Raw genomic sequence first — 16,419 nt, forward strand, 5'->3', positions numbered from 1 at the left:
AAAGAAAAAAGAAAGAAAAAGAAAACTGAAAAAAAAAAAGAAAAAAAAGGAAGAGAAAAGAGAGCATAAAAAAAATGAGGCGAGGAATTTTCGTTTCTTCTGTAAGAAACAGAAAGAAAGAAAAAAATTTCGCGCACGGTTCGGTACGACGTGTCCGTGTTCGTTTCAACGATATACAAAAATAGACAGTGGCTCGTGCGCGCACGCGTTCGCGCGCCAGAAAGCGATTTCGAATCGACGGAGCGGTAAAGGAGAGAGAGAGAGAGAGAGAGAGATAGAGCGATTGCTCGCTGAGCGTGAGAAAAAAAGTTAGCAAAAAAAAAAAAAAAAGAAAGAAAAAGGAAGGAAGAGAAAAAGAAACGAAAATAAGCGGGCGAAGCTTAGCGACGGAGTGAAAAAAAAAACGCGGACACGCGCGCGATTTTAAATTGACGACGAGGGGTGAATGGGAAAGGGAAGGAAGAACAAAAGAGAGAGAGAGAGAGAGAGAGAGAAGGAAAAGAAGCTATATTCGCGCTGGCGTGCCTCGAACTTCCTTGTATGCACATCGTAGGCGTCTGTCTCGACGCCCTTTCCCGTCTTCTTTTTTCGTTTTCACGCTGGAAAGAACAGGAGGGCGAACAATTCTCTGCGCGCGTATGCCTGAGGCTTTTGATTCGAAACGGGACGAAGTCAGACCGGCTAAGACTGATTTTTAACTCGCAAAAGAAAGTTTGCGAACGCGAAGAAAGAACGAAAGAGAAAAAAAAGAAGAAAGAAAGGAAAGGGGAAGGAAAAACGACGGTATCACCTTTCGTTTCAACAGTTTTTTTTTTCCTTTTCAGTTGGTTTTTAAATACGCGCGAACGTCGTGTGTAACACGTATCTGTATTCACGCGAAAAGGACGGTGAAACAATGCGTTCTGTTCGAGATACTTAAATGCAATGAGAACGACAGAGAGAGAGAGAGAGAGAGAGAGAGAGAGAGAGAGAGAGAAAGAGAGAGAAGAAATGATCTTTATGTTAGCTAGTCATTGTACAGCTCTACGACACACTAATCGTACTACTAAAGCTGTGATTAATAAAGCCTCTGTGCATATGTTCGCGCAGCTCCTAATTATTATTATAACGTATTTTGTAGCTTGTTACAATTGTAAGGTACACAGTAGGTAGCTCGTAGGTATATAATTAACGAAGGAAAAGAAAAAAAACAAAAAAAAGGAAAAGAAAGAGTCGCAGAGTTCCGAATTTGATCGGTCGATTTTTTCATTCCGATCTCTCTTTATTTTTTCTGTCTCTTCTTCTTTTCTTATTTCTTACTCCTCTTTGTCTTTCGTGCTCTCTCTCTCTCTCTCTCTCTCTCTCTCTCTCTCTCTCTCTCTCTCTTTCTGCTCTTTTTACGTCAGAGTCGGCTAACTGGCGGCCTCTACTTTCCCCCCCTCCATTAGAGTAGGGCGCATGCACAGCGAGGAGTGGGGAGATCGATGCAGTGGAGGGGGTAGCGCTAGCAATCAGGAAAGTAGGGGCAAGCCGCCAGTTAGCCGGCTCTGTTTTTACTAATTTTTTTCTTCCACCTCGTTCTTCCCTACCTTTCGTGGTTGTCTGTCATCCCTTGTCTCTTTTTCTGTCACGCGTGCCTTTACGGTGCTGGGTAAGCTGACGTATTTTTAACAAAAGGAAAAATATAATGTAACGAGCGTCGCCCGAGTTCTCGAGTATTGCCATAGTTATTCGAAGTAGCTTTGAGAATTTATTTTTTTATCCTTTGACTGTAGATCTTAGATCTTTAGCTGTTCTTTCTTTTTTTTTTTTTTTCTTTTTTTTTTCTGCGAAGCATGCCGCAGAAAAGGAGAACACATTTTACGTGTGACGTTTATGTTTGTTCTCTGATGTAGCTTACTTGCATGAAATTTGCGTAGGGTTAACTCGAGGTTTAGCAGCAGTATTACGCGTATTTAAACAAAAGAAAAAAAGAACAAAAAAAAGAAGTAGTATAACGTGAGAAGAAGATTTTGCGAAAATATTCGCCCACTGGCAGACTTCTGTGTAAGAGAAATGATACCGAACAGTCTCGGCGTCAGGTGTACCGTTAATTAGCAAATTATATTTTCTTTGACACGTTGTATTCAAGCCCTTTTGTAACAGAGTAAGCCCTTGTGTAAGCGGTACGAGCGAATGAACATTGTGTAAGATAGACTTTTTAATTTTATCCGTGTTGATGTGTTTCGAAATTTATTTCTGGTTTGTAGACCAAACCAAAAGTAAATCGAGATTTCAGCGTTGAATCACATTACATTCTTGCGCGTGTTTGTGTTGTCATTTCATTTCTCATACTTGAATTTCGCATGTGAAATCTCAACCGTGAGCGATTATTTTCATCATATGGTTGAACGTAACGTAGAATTGTTGATTTAAGAATGTAACGAACGAACGATTATTTTATTTTATATACCGTGTCAGGTGTATCGCGCAATCGTAACGAATCTTTTTGTTCAAACTGGTTCGAACAACGAATTTTCGAAACACTGTGTGCTGGCTAACTGGCGGCTCGCAAGCCTTTGCCCCTCCCCCTAAGTTTCCTGATCGCTAGCGCTACCCCCTCCATTGGTGCACGCCAGAGGAGTGGGGAGGTCGATACAGTGGAGGGGGTAGCGCTAGCGATCAGGAAAGTGGTGGGGGGTCGCCAATTAGCCCGCTCCGAGTATACAAGATGCAAGAACGTCAGAAACGTTGTCCCCCCAGCGCCGGAACGGTACAAATCTCGCACGTTCCGGGTTTGTTAAACGATCTCAATCATCTCGACCGCCATTCCGCGGACGTACGTACACGAGAGTTTTCACTTTTCTTCTTGCTCGCGACGCTTACATTAAAGTATTTCATCCGTGTATTTTTCCGTAAGAAGAAGAGAGAAAGAGAGAGAGTACGCGCAGGACCAATACGTACGAAAATTAGGAAAGGAGAGGAAAAAAAAAGGGGAGAAGATCGAAAGGAAGGAGAAAGCGTAGCAAAGAGAAAGAGAGGAACGAGGAACCGACCATAGGGAAACAAATTTAATTGAAAAAAAAAAAAAAATACGGCGCGCTTAATAGAAACACGCAATTATTGATGCCGTTTATTTCCATTTTTTCGCGGAGATTTGTTCGCGTCTCTTTCTTCTCCGTCTTCTTTCGTCTCCTTTTTCGTTATCTTGTTTCCTGCCGCTTCTCTTCGTTTCGTGTCACGTGTGTCGCCATCGGCACATGAGAAACACGCTGTCTTTCGGAATGCTAATTCTCGCCGATACGGCCGAGAGTAGAAAGAAAATGAAGAAATAAGAAGTAAGAAAGAGAGAAAGAGAGAGAGAAAAGAAAAAAAATGAATTTTTGCTTGCAAAAATCTTCTGATTTCGTGCTTTTGTTCGCACGCGCGTACGTGTCATATATATGTATTTGTAGTTAACGCACAAGGGAATCAAAATAGGAGGGGAAGAAGGGGAAAGAGATACACGGTACGCTCTGTTGCGTATCGTGCGAGTATCTAGACTGTCGCACGTAGCGGGCAGTTATTTTCTAATCGAGTCGTCGATTCATCCTTACGTCTTTCGAGCCGTTGATAGTCTTCTTCTCGCTCGCTCGTTGGTGTCGTTCGCCTCCCACGTGTTCATCACCTCTCGTCCCTTTCTGCTCGTCGAACTGTTGTCGAAAGTAATCTCGAAAATGCCAAGTATCATCACTTCGACATAATTTTCAATTCTCGTCTTTTTTCTTCTTCTTCTTCTTCTTCTTTTTCTCCTCTTGTTCTGTCAGACGGTCGCTGAAAAGTTAGATCTCTCGCAGAAACGTTATTATAGGGAATAGTGTGCAATGTGATTGTTTCTTTCGGTCATCGAACCGCGATATTTTTTTACTTGACCACTCTCGGGAAAAAAAAGGGAACGTGACTATACAATTTATCGTGTGTGCATACATATGTACATTACATACATATACACGACATATAATATACGTACAGTACAATATATAATACAGTACATATACGACACTATATTGTATGTGCATACATATAACATGTATTCATATACATATAATGTTATACATACATATAATATGTATAATATTGTACGTGCGTACATACAACATGTATAATATTGTACGTGCGTGCATACAACATGTATAATATTGTACGTGCGTACATATAACATGTATAATATTCTACGTGCGTACATACAACATGTATAATATTGTACGTGCGTACATACAACATGTATAATATTGTATGTAAATATATACAATATGTATAATATTGTATGTACATATATACAATATGTATAATATTGTATGTACATATATACAATATGTATAATGTATGTACATATATACAATATGTATAATATTGTATGTACATATATAATACATACAATATATTGTATATGATATATACATATAAATACAATATTAATATGATATATGTATACATATGATATATATACAATGTACTGTACATGATACGTATATATGTATGCACTGAATTGTACATCATATATATACATATGTATTGAATATGATATATAAATATATAAATATATATATATATATATATATATACACATGTAATGCATTGTATATGGTATATATACATAATATACATATACAGTGTACAATTGTACGTGATATATATATGCAGTATATATTATACACGATATATATACACATATGTACAATATATGTATACGTACACGAATATATTTTCAGTTGTACGCGATAAAAATTTGCGCTCTTGTTTTAACGATCTAATTGTATATATATTTTGTTATATCATAATCGATTAGTCATTGCTACTGCTACTACTATTGCTATTATTATTATTATTATTATTGTTATTGTTGTTGTTATTGTTGTTGTTATCGTTATTGTTTCGTGCTCGCCCGCGTCAGTATTACGTTCACGTTCATTGGGAATGTATCAATGCACGTAGATTGGTTCGTCTCGCTCGTATCTTTTAATCTTGTTTCACCAAGAGACGCCGTTCTCGCCGTCAATCAGGTACTACACGCGGCCCTCGACGATTTCGTACTCGTCAATCGGTGAAATCCTGAAAATTCCTCGTAAACACGCGCGAAAGTTGAAACGAGCACGAACAGAAAAATGACAAAATGAAAAAAATAGAGAGAAACATCGAAAATATTGTTTTTAAAGTATTTATTTTTTAGCGAGAATGTGTATCGGCTTGTATAAATAAATGACAGTTTATTGATTGTTTTGCCCTATGGAAATTTATTAAGAGTGACGGGTGAAATTTACTCTTCTTTTTTTTTTTTGAACTTTTCTCTCCTCGATAAAGAGCTCTGTAACACTCTCGGATTGGCAGGAGAAACAATGACTAATGGCTAATGGAGGAGACGACGTGTCATTAACATGGAATTACGCGTTTTGCCTGTTTCTGACATGTCGATAAAAATCTGTTTCTTAAATGAAGCACGAAATACACATACAGCGAACTGTACAAAAGTAGAATATATGTCGAGGACCGCCTGTACATAACGACGAGATTTGCGCCGTCTCGAGTCTCGATCTGTCTCGTCTTTTTTTTTTTTTTTCCGATCATTTTCTTCGACGACGTTTTGACTTTCTCAGAGAAAAAGAGAGAGAGAGAGAGAGAGAGAGAGAGAGAGAGAGAGAGAGAGAGAGAGAGAGAGAGGGGCTACTGAAATTTGCACACACATTCCCCCATTCACGCGGAGTAAGTAAAAGTGTTGTTCCACGTGGAATCGTTTCTACTCGAATAAAGATCGCGTGAATAAAGTCCGTCGGTACAAGAGGGAACAAAATATTGGAATGGAAGGCTGGTGCAAGTTACAGAAGCACTCATTTATTTCGCATAGGTTAACAAAAAAAAAAAAAAAAAAAAAGGGAAAAATCTGAAAAACAAAAGTAAATTTCATTCGTAAGTCAAAACGATCGATCATTTCTTTTTTAATTAAGTTTTAAGCTCGTTATCCCCGTCGCCTTGAAATATTTGAAATTTCGACCTCGTCTTTCACTGCTAGTGTAAACTTTTGCTTCGTAAGTTCGACGTGCTTCGCTGAATAATCATAAACTCGCAGGAAACGAACGGTGTGAGTTTTCTCTTGTCGTTGGTGTTACTTTCAAAAATTCTAGGAATAATGTGTTTTCCGAAAATTGCAACAAATAATGTTGCAATTTTCTCGCGTAAAAAAAAAAAAGAAAAAATAAAATGGAGGAACGGATGTGTATTTATGGAGATGAGACTCGACAAGTAAAGATGGGCGGGTATTCGAAAGGTGGAAGACAGTCGACAAATAATTTTCAGAAGAGTCATCTTGTCGGAATATTTTTAAATAATTTCAAAGGGGAAAATTTATGCCCATTTGCGTGTCAATTATTATTTATTTATCAGGTAATGTCCTTCGATCTGACGCGTGGAAATTTAGATCTAGAGATCATCTGCTCTGAAAGTCTTCTAAAGGGGGGCAGGACAGTTTGACGGGCCTAAAAATTACGAATATTTTGGAGTAAAGTAAAAAGCTAGTAAAAAAAGAAAGCACATGTTTGATTGACACGAGCTTTCGTGGTTTATTTCAACACATTATGAACTGTAAAAAGTAACATTAAAAGAGGAAAAAAAAGGGGGCACTTATTTAACTATTTAACGGCCTTTTACGTAACTTCTTTTTACATTGCCTGTCGGTGTGCATGATTCCACGACAGACAGGATTAGCTGCAACAAAAAGGCAGGAAAAGTTCAAAAGTAAACGATATTCTCTCAGGGATTGACGATCCAAAATTTTCATTTTCGTGAAAATTATGAAAATGGCAGCTATTTGTTTTCGATGTGTCGAATTTATGCCAAAAATTTTTTGTTTATGTTTCTCAAAATTGTTAAAAATTAAACAGTATTCGATCGTCAATCTCTAGTAAATGTTACGCTAAAGATACGCACCAAGTTTCACAGTAATTGGTTGGTTAGATTCCGAGATATCTTGCACACCGTTTCTGAAACCCTAGTTTCGAGAAAAACGCTTAATTTAAAGTTTCAGAACGTCATTCTTCATACGTATCCTTTGCTTACTTTTTTTTACTTATATATAATGTGGCTCACAGTTTTTAGAATTCACAATTAAATTGAATCCAAGTCCCCGAAATATTCGATTCAGCAAACGTAAATATTTGAATCACACAATTTACATTTTGCAATACTGCTTCAAGTTGTAAACTGGTGATGCAAATTCAATTATTCTGTATCCGCAGATTTATTATTACACCCCACAATAAGTCGTTTTAAAGGCCAGGACCATTTTGCATCTTATTTCTGAGACTTCAAACTACTTTTATTTAAAACAAAAACAAAAAAAAAGTTGATTTTTTGAAAATTTCAAACTGCCCTGACCCCTTAATATAATCACAGTCGTTACGTTTGAGTAGAATTTCTTCCGAGTTGTTAATCGCAGTTGTTAATGTATCTCACCGGTTATATGTCAGTTTTGATCATTTGGTCAGCCAGATCTTTCGTTTGAAATCGGCCAGTGTTTTTGGATTGATCAGAGTTGTCTATATTTAATCTGAATCGGTACTTAAATTATATATATTTTTCCTCCCGTTAATCTCGTCTAATTATAGTTATACCTCGGCGACTATATTTATTTTAGAAGTGATTTATTACGCGGTGCTGAAAGTTGCTGTATATCGAGCAGAACTTTGGCTTTAAAAGGCAATGTCAAGTCGACGGTTGCAATTAGCGACGCTTTGCATAACACGCTCGCGACTCGAGGAATATGATGCAAAAAAAAATTCTCACGTTCTCACACACGTATTCTGCGCGAAAAGTCGCAAATCATTTGTCCAATTGTTTTCAAGTTGTCGAAGGGCCTAAAGGCGCTTTTAAAATTTGCTTTCCCCGGTACTGTCGGCGCCTACGGGCGCTTAACCTCTTGCGCTGGTAACTGGTCCGCGGACCATAACGAGCGGCCACGCCGTATACCGATAATTCGTCCTCTTTTTGAATTCATTCGGTATATCACTGGACAGAAGTTACTAAGTATGTGTTAAATTTATTACTCGTTTGGTCTGGGTTATATTCCAATATTACTTAAAACTGAGGAAATATTGCAACTTTCGACCAAATATTCAGCGCGAGAGGTTAGGTAATCACTTCGGTCCCCGGAAACGAGAGGCGCCTACAGGCGCTCACTTCGCGTTGCTCGAATCAAACTGAAGCCCCGCCTACAGGCAAACATTATCGACAATAATTGCAGTAAACTTCACTTGGATCGGACCCGTGGTTCTCACACTCCACAGGAGGGGGCAATTTGAGGGGAGGCAGTTCGAGAACGAGTTATCAGCAGTGAATTTCTTGCATTTCTTCGAAATGGAAATTTAACTTTCTAATTTCCTTTTTTTCTTTTCGTGGATTTTTCTCTTTTCGTGCTTAGGACGAGTTCACGCCAGAAATTCACTTTTTTGAATAATAAGAATTGATGCTTGGGTGGGACATGGCCAAGAGAAGGTTGGGAGCCACTAGATCAGATTGCAAGATTGAATTTTAATTCAAGAAATGTGATGTAGGATTACGTGTTGACCCGTGTCTCGAAATTGTACCACACTTTACACAATTGTTAGATATATCACGAAGTAATTGCTTGAACTGTTAAATTTTTAGTACGTGCACTAGCAACTCAGTGCAGAATACGAATAAATAATAAATTGGTCCAACACGTTGATCGCCGGATGACATATATCTGGCAGTCGATTTTCCATTGGGCGATGATCCTACTTTTAAATCCTAAAGCAAGAAATATTTAGCAGATAATAGAAGAAATATATCATTTAGTAGGAAAATTTGAATTAAGCAAATTGAATTCGATATCAAATCACGATATAATAATAATAATAATAATAATACAGTGAATTTTTGAATTAATTGCAAGTTCTCCAAATTTCTAGTCTACACTTGAGGGATGCGAGAAATGTTGTACAGATGTTTTTCAATTCGACAGACCAACACTCAAGCACACATGTGCATGTACATAAGTACTTAACGAAAAGAATAAAAAAACAAAAAACAAAAAACACGAGAGAAAGCCTAAAAACAATAGAATGTCTGAGGATTCGTTCGGCGATCAACGTGTTAACGTAGTCCGATTCAGTGCTCTGATTATTTCAATGTTCACTTTTTGTGAGAGGCACATTGACGAAAAAAATTTCGTCGTTCTCAGTGTAGGTCGTGATTGGAACTGACCTCTATTTGACGTATATATGCGGTACGTACCGCGTAGGGTTAAATGTAAACACATTCAAGTAGGTATACATCGAAGTCTTTTCAAGTCATTTTCGTGGGTTTTTTTTTTTGTAGATGAAACTAGACAAAAAAAGAACTCGAAAGAGAGAGAGAGAGAGAGAGAGAGAGAGAGAGAGAGAGAGAGAGAGAGAGAGAGAAAGATAACGACGTCATTGAGACAACAGTGTCGAATCGTCAGTTGAAAGTTTAATTTCATCACTCGGATTGAAAGGCTCGAATATATATTATTCAATGGTATTTCTCCTTGTTTCTCCATGTACGTGTATATAAATATATATATATATACATACATATATATATATATATATATATATATATAAATATATCGTGTACAATACACGAGACATTTGTAAACATTTTATCCGTGAATAGATTACTCGCAAAGGGATACTGTTTTGTACATCGAACAACACAGAGATACCGACTCGAATGTCAAACACGGTAGAAGCATCCATCGTCAATTCGAGAAAAATCAAAGTCGTCGACGTTGATTTTAAATTATTTTAATAACAGTAGGCGGTTTATAGCGCGCTGATTCTTCAACGAAGAAGTAAGGTGAGACGTAGACAAGAAGGAAACATTATTAAACGATGTTAAAAGTTGTCGTCCAAGTTTTTTTGATAAGTGGCGGGTGATAAGCGCCGAGAGGTGCCGAGATCTCACGCGAACGGTCGAGAGCAAAATCGAATCGCGAGACGGGAGGTGACACGGAGTATCCGTGGGCTGTGTTAGGTAAATTAACGTTAGAATTCCAGATTACGGCTACGCACGTACCGAAGCAAGCAAACGTTCAAAAATTTCGATCGAGCAAAGTGATGTAGCTAAGGTGGAGAAAATCTAAAGTCCTAGATGTATCCGCATGTGGGACTGCTTATTTCAGAGCCGGTTAACTGGCGGCCTCTACTCGCTTAGGTAGGGAGAGCAACAGACTGACGATGAGAGAGTGGCGAGGAGTGGGGAGATCGATGCAGTGGAGGGGGTAACGCTAGCGGGCCGCCAGTTAGCCACCTCTGACTTACAGGACTTTAGGTGACGAATCGGTGCACGTGTCAGACAGATCGTACACGAGTCAGGACGACGTACCTCGCAAAAAAAAAAAAAAAAAAAAAGAAAACGAATACTGTATTTTACACGCGGTCGACTCTCACGTCTCTCCGATTTAGTTGTCCTTGGATTTCTCGCTCGAGCGATCGTACGAATTCGTCCGTTGGTGTTTAAATACGACTCTTGAAAAGTCTTTCTTCGTAATCGACGCGAAGGTGCATTGCCAAACAGAGGTAGGTCCCCTTCTCGCGTAGTTTGCGTGTCAAGTAAGTAAAGAAAGGTCAAGTCAGATCAGAGGTGTGGTTTCTTCGAGCCGGTCGCGAGTGTCTCGTCGATCCTCAAATCTCGATCTACAAATCTACGATTCTCTTCGTGAATTTCGACTCGCGTTCGCGGCGTAGATGGAAGTTTAGAGGTGTAGAGAGAAGAGAATGGGGGCCCCAAGAATTCGAATCTTTTCGGTGGTTCCATCGTGGTCCTGATTCGGTTGATCGGCATATATATGCGCGCACGCACACACACAAACACACACACACCTACACACCTGGTTCTCCCGATTACTACAGACTTTGGCACAGTCCTGGCTCGGACTGGTTCGATACTCTCGCTCGTCTACCAGCACGAGCGGCGCGTGTTGTAATTAAATGGACTTTTGCGGGAAGGTGGGTGGATGGTACGTGATGGTGGGTGACGGCTGGATTAGGGGTGGATTAATCACAGCGAAGACTGGGGAGTGGAAGGGAACAGGGTACCCCCCCCCCCCCCCCCCCCCGGTGGGTATAGTTGTCTCGACAAGACCCCTCGCGAATCGAGGCTAGGGTATACGAGTTTAACACTGGGCGAGATCAGTCTCGATTTGTTATCGAGGCCTTTTTAAAAAGGGAGAAAGGGAAAAAAGAGGGCGGAAAGGGAGAAAACACACGACGATTTGGAAACGAAGAATGCTCGCGTCACTCGACGTTGCGCGCCTGGTACCATTTTGCTTTTTTAGCAGAGTACAATGCCATTTATTTTTATAATACGTTTACGTAGGATAGCTATTATTTTTATAGAGGTTTATCGTGCTACCACAGTAAGTCTTTATAGAGGCCTGCGAAGTAAAAAAATAGCGTGTAGTAGACTTTTCATAATATATAGGGGCCGCGGATTTTTCACGGCCGTGGTGTCGCAGAGAGAGAGAGACACACACACACACACACACACACACACACACACACACACACACACACACACACACACACACACACACTGTGTCGACTCGCGCGAGGATCCGCCCTGATTTCGGGGTTTTCGACGTGACGACGAAAAAAGAAAGAGGCACACGCACTTTCGCAAGTGCAATAACTGGCACCTTGATTCTTTGCTACGCGTGTTCCGTGTACTTACGTGCATAATATACATGTATATACTCCGTGTTCTTCGACGAAATCCACGTATCGAGCGCCGCGAGGCGAACGACGCTTTTTTTTTTAGGGGCAATCCGTGATCCAGCGGCAAAGCAGTGTTCGTATGTTAAACGTCACGCGAGGCCCTCGTCGTCACGTGACGAAATGCCGATCGAATTGCTGTTGGTTCGTTGCGCTTCTTTCGGGGAAAGGGGCAAAACCGTTCCCTTTCAGGCAACGAATGAAATTCCTCGCGAGAGCGAATTCGTCGAGCGACGATCGTCGATGGCGGTGCAACGCGGACGATCCGTTCGTTCTCGTACCTCTTGGCTGCGAACGCGCGACGAGTATACTCGTCACGAAGAAATGGCGATTTCCTTTGAGCACGCTCGAGTAAAACTGCAATTTTCTTACGTTGACATTAAATTTCTCTGACGGTGAAACGTATTTTTTGTAAATCTTGTAAACTTCAGAAACGAAATTTTGTATATTTTCAGTATTTTTCAAATTCATATTTCGTGACTGGGCTAGTTTTTTTTTTTTCCTTACATTTCCTTGCTATCGATATGCTGATTGCAGTTAAGCAATCAGGTTATTAATTTTCGAAAAGAAAAAAAAAAGAAAAAAGAAATAGCGTCCGCACTCTGTGTTTGACGAGTATAATCGTCATAGCAACAAAGCCGAGAGGTTAGGTTGATCTTTTGCGTGAAGTCTGGCCGTACGTCAAAAGGTATTTTAAACACAAAGTAGATACGTACTCGACGATATTCAAAAATGTCGAGTAATTAAAAGAAAAAGAAAAAAAAAATAATAATTGCCTGGGTCTTCTTACGTTTCTTCTTTGTCTTTTTTTTTTTTTTCTTCTTTTTGCGTAATTGTACAGATACACGCGAACAAGAAGTAGCGCAATCTTCTAATCAAATCAAACAGCCACTAAAGCTAGATATATTACAACGTACGCGTCTCTGTCCCATTGATACATGTACCTACGTATTACGTGGTGAATAACGAAAGCGAAGCTACAGAGTCCAAGCAGTGTGTGGAAAGGCACGTGAAACAGAAGCAAGTTGCGAACGGTGTTTCGTTCCAACTGCATCGATATTTTTGTAAAAACGAAGCCTCGAGTCTTGTTGAACGTCTTCCCCACATCATCGAAGGTATTCCAGTGGTATCTTGTTTCTCTTTTTTTTTTTTTTTGTTCGAGTTACATTCTATGATCGATAAATCAAAAACGAAAAATCGAGATCGTTTCAGGATTTTTATACACACATACACACACACACATACACACACACACATACACACACTTAGGTATACACGATCAACACCGACATGATTTAGGTTAGGATTTAACTGGACGATGCTGCACCACAAAAGCAGAGAGAAACAAACAAGGAAACAAGAAAAAAGGAAGTAAAGCTTAAAAATAAATAAGAATAGAGGTAGGGAAACGGGAGAGAAAATAAAAAAAAAGAAAAGAAAAGAAAAGAAAGAAAGAGAGGAAGAAAGGGGAAAGAGCGATTGGCTCGTTAGGCCGTAACTACAAGCGTAAGATTTTTTATTGCTAATATTTTCCCTCAGGTCGAGTCTTGAACGGTGCCTAAAAAGCTTTGATTAAGGAGAGAACGAGAAATAAACAAAAAAAAAAAAAAAAAGAAAAAAGTAAGCCCTGAATTGCGTGTCGACGAGTTTTTTGTTTTGCACACACACATACACACACACAGAGAGAGAAAAAAAAAAACAGGGAAAGAGACGAGGATTCTGTTTGTCGGATTCTCACTCACTATGTTGTTTCGCGTTATCCTCGACGGGAAGGTCTAACAATAAGAGAGAAAGGGAGAGCAAGATCGATCCGAAGAGAGGAGGAGAAAAAAATCGAGTTAAAGAGGAGAAGGGAGAAAGCAGGAAATTAATAATAATAATAATAATCGGCAAACATAGATGGATAATTAATATTCATCGAAGGAGGGAACGAGAGATTCTGATACGACGCGACGATAAAGATAAGTTTTACTTGCGTATACATAACGATCGACGCGTGAAGAAAGTATCGTGTCACGTGTGTGACACGCGCATGCATAACAAATGTACGCACGTGTGTATATATATGTACGTGTATGAATGCGAGAGACTGCATATTTGAAAAATATGTGCGAGTGCGTGTGCGAGGTGTGTAACAAGAGGATTATCATAGTGTTCCGTTTAAGGATAGCACGCGGGCCGCGGCAAAAATCGTGCCTAACCTAAACCTAACCTAACTTTTCTGCGAAAAAGTAGGCCGACGGTCTCTCCGCGCTTCAGCGAGTTTCGTCCGGCTCGGAAACTGGTTTTCAGGGAAATGAACTCTCTCACGGTGCAGCGTGATCGTTTGATACTTTTCTTTGGAAAATGAAAGTACGGACAGAATTCAAAAAAAATGCCATTTTCTCACTCGACGAGCGTATTTTATAACGCGATACATCTCTGCAGAACAACGCGGCTTGTTACTTTGCTTCTCTTTCTGTCTGTACAATTTCGAATTACAAGAACACGAATTGACTGACCTACCATGCCGGCCAAGTGGCGTGTGCAAGGAAAAAATTTGAAAGCCTGCACGATAATTGAATAAGTGAACAGTAAGTGAAACGTTGAATTACATTTTGTTAAAATAAGGCGATTCGTCGAGGGTACATGCTTTCCTTGAACACGAGGGTTTGCCATGCGACGAAGAATATCGAGTTCAGCCTGAATATTGTCGCTTACCTTTACGTAGAAAAGATAATAGCTCGGCTACTGGCGGCGGCACGATTTCTGGCGCAGGCTGTCTAATCGAAGAGAATAATTTAAAGCTACGGATCTAACATAAAGGACAATGAACAAGTAGGTAGATTACGCCGATACGTATATGTACCTATAATGTAAAACGTAAGACGAGAATACGCACTTTTGTAACAGTAGTTTTGCGAAATAAAAACGGGATAAAAAGCGATGAACGATAGTGAATGGTGTGTATATATATATAATATATATGATATATATATATATATATATAGATCGCGTATTAGATATATAATATAGATATAAAGAACAAAAAAAAAAAAAGAATTGACGCTTGATACACCATAGTTTTCACCGACATATCCTGGTTGAACACATCCTCTACGTACATACTGCATACTAGTTATTACTACGATACCACCACATGATTGCTACACGAGAGTATAGGGTATTTTATGAATAAAATTGACGATAACATTATTATTATTGATATCATTAGTGATTATCACAGATTATTATTGTTTATTACGATTCTTGATTATGTCACGTAATTGCAATTATGATTATCGAGAATATAGATACGAGAATAGATTACGTATGATAAACGTAACTAATGGTACAACTAAGGCAAGTATGTACTGTACATAGCTGTCACTTATCCTCTGTCCCACCATGCAACTATGAAAAATATACGAATAAATCTCTATATATGTGTATATATATAGATATAACAATATATAATATACACATATATAAATATACGAAGCCATTGTATTACAAATTACATTAATCTCATTGTTGTATTAATGATTATTTTAAACTACTATTGTCTTTATTATTATTATTATTATTATTATTATTATTTTATCGTAAAACATTGTAATTATTATTAATATTATTATCATTATTGATACTTTGTATGATTACCACGATAAGAATATTAGTTAAAAACCGCGTGTAATTTTAGTTAGCGTACGTATTACGATATTATCATTAATTGGTATCGAAAGTAGATCCTCACTCTTAGCTAGGGCAGATAGGAAAATTGTATTCCCACTTTCTTCACCGATTGGATTCTCTCTACCTCACTTTTATTGCTATTACCGAACAGTAGCACGAGAAGCACGAAAAAGCAAGGAAACGAAAGGAAAAATCTAAAGGATATAGACGTCCTCCATATATATATATATCTTTTTTTTTTTTTTTTTTCTATCTCTCAACCTATTTAGTAGAAAAGCAATTGCATTGGGGGAAAAAGAAAGAAACAACAACAATAATAACAACAATTTCCAATCAGATCAATATGCTACTGGTTACTCACTGACATTGGTATTAACTTGTGGAAACTGCAGCGATCTCAGCCTGTGATAGTTAAAAAAAAAAAAAAGGGATATTATTTAAATTAAGTATCCGCTGTATTACATAAAACGTAGAGCATCGACTATAATTTCCGAATGATCAAATTATACACGTTACACACTATATGTACGTATGTTTGTACGCATTTTGTTGGGAAAGCTCTTGTGCCTACATTCAAGGTCATTACGATGTAACATCGTAACTTAACGAACGACTCGAGTTTTAACATTGGCCAAATTTTTTTAGCTTCGCAGTACGCGTTTTGCTTTCGCAACAATCTGCCACGAAAGATAACCCTAATTGGATGAACGAATCCATTGTGTTCTCGCGATGAAAGTTCGAACGAGGGATTATCCCGAAGGATCAATATTTTTTTTTTTTCTTCGACCAGTACATGTATTATGTAATACATGTGCCATACTTTGTAATTTTTAATCTATAATTGCATGTGATAAGAGATGAAAGTGTAGCCACAGATTGCGTATAAAAGTAAAAGTGCAACAAGTGTCATTGAGTGTTTTAAGCAAATAGAAGTAATAAATGTTGTGCGCTTGTGATTATGATTATCTTTCTTTTATTTTTTTTTTTTTTTTTTTTTTTT

The 16,419-nt window shown here is 38.5% G+C and overlaps 1 protein-coding gene across 2 annotated transcripts in view; it reads left to right on the forward strand.

Moving 5' to 3' along the window:
* Window positions 1–16,419, forward strand: part of LOC122528741 (zinc finger protein 717-like) — a 24,565-nt gene that overhangs the window by 5,584 nt on the left and 2,562 nt on the right. The window contains exon 2 of one of the 2 annotated variants that reach the window (XM_043654186.1): window positions 15,692–16,416. The exons of the other annotated variant lie outside the window; for it this stretch is intronic. The gene's annotated coding sequence lies outside the window, so the exon portion shown is untranslated. Of the gene's footprint in view, window positions 1–15,691; window positions 16,417–16,419 lie in introns of those variants that run through there. 2 annotated transcript variants of the gene reach the window in all.

The sequence above is a fragment of the Frieseomelitta varia genome, unplaced genomic scaffold (assembly GCF_011392965.1).
Source record: "Frieseomelitta varia isolate USP_RPSP 00005682 unplaced genomic scaffold, Fvar_1.2 scaffold_257, whole genome shotgun sequence".
NCBI classification, from domain to species: domain Eukaryota; kingdom Metazoa; phylum Arthropoda; class Insecta; order Hymenoptera; family Apidae; genus Frieseomelitta; species Frieseomelitta varia.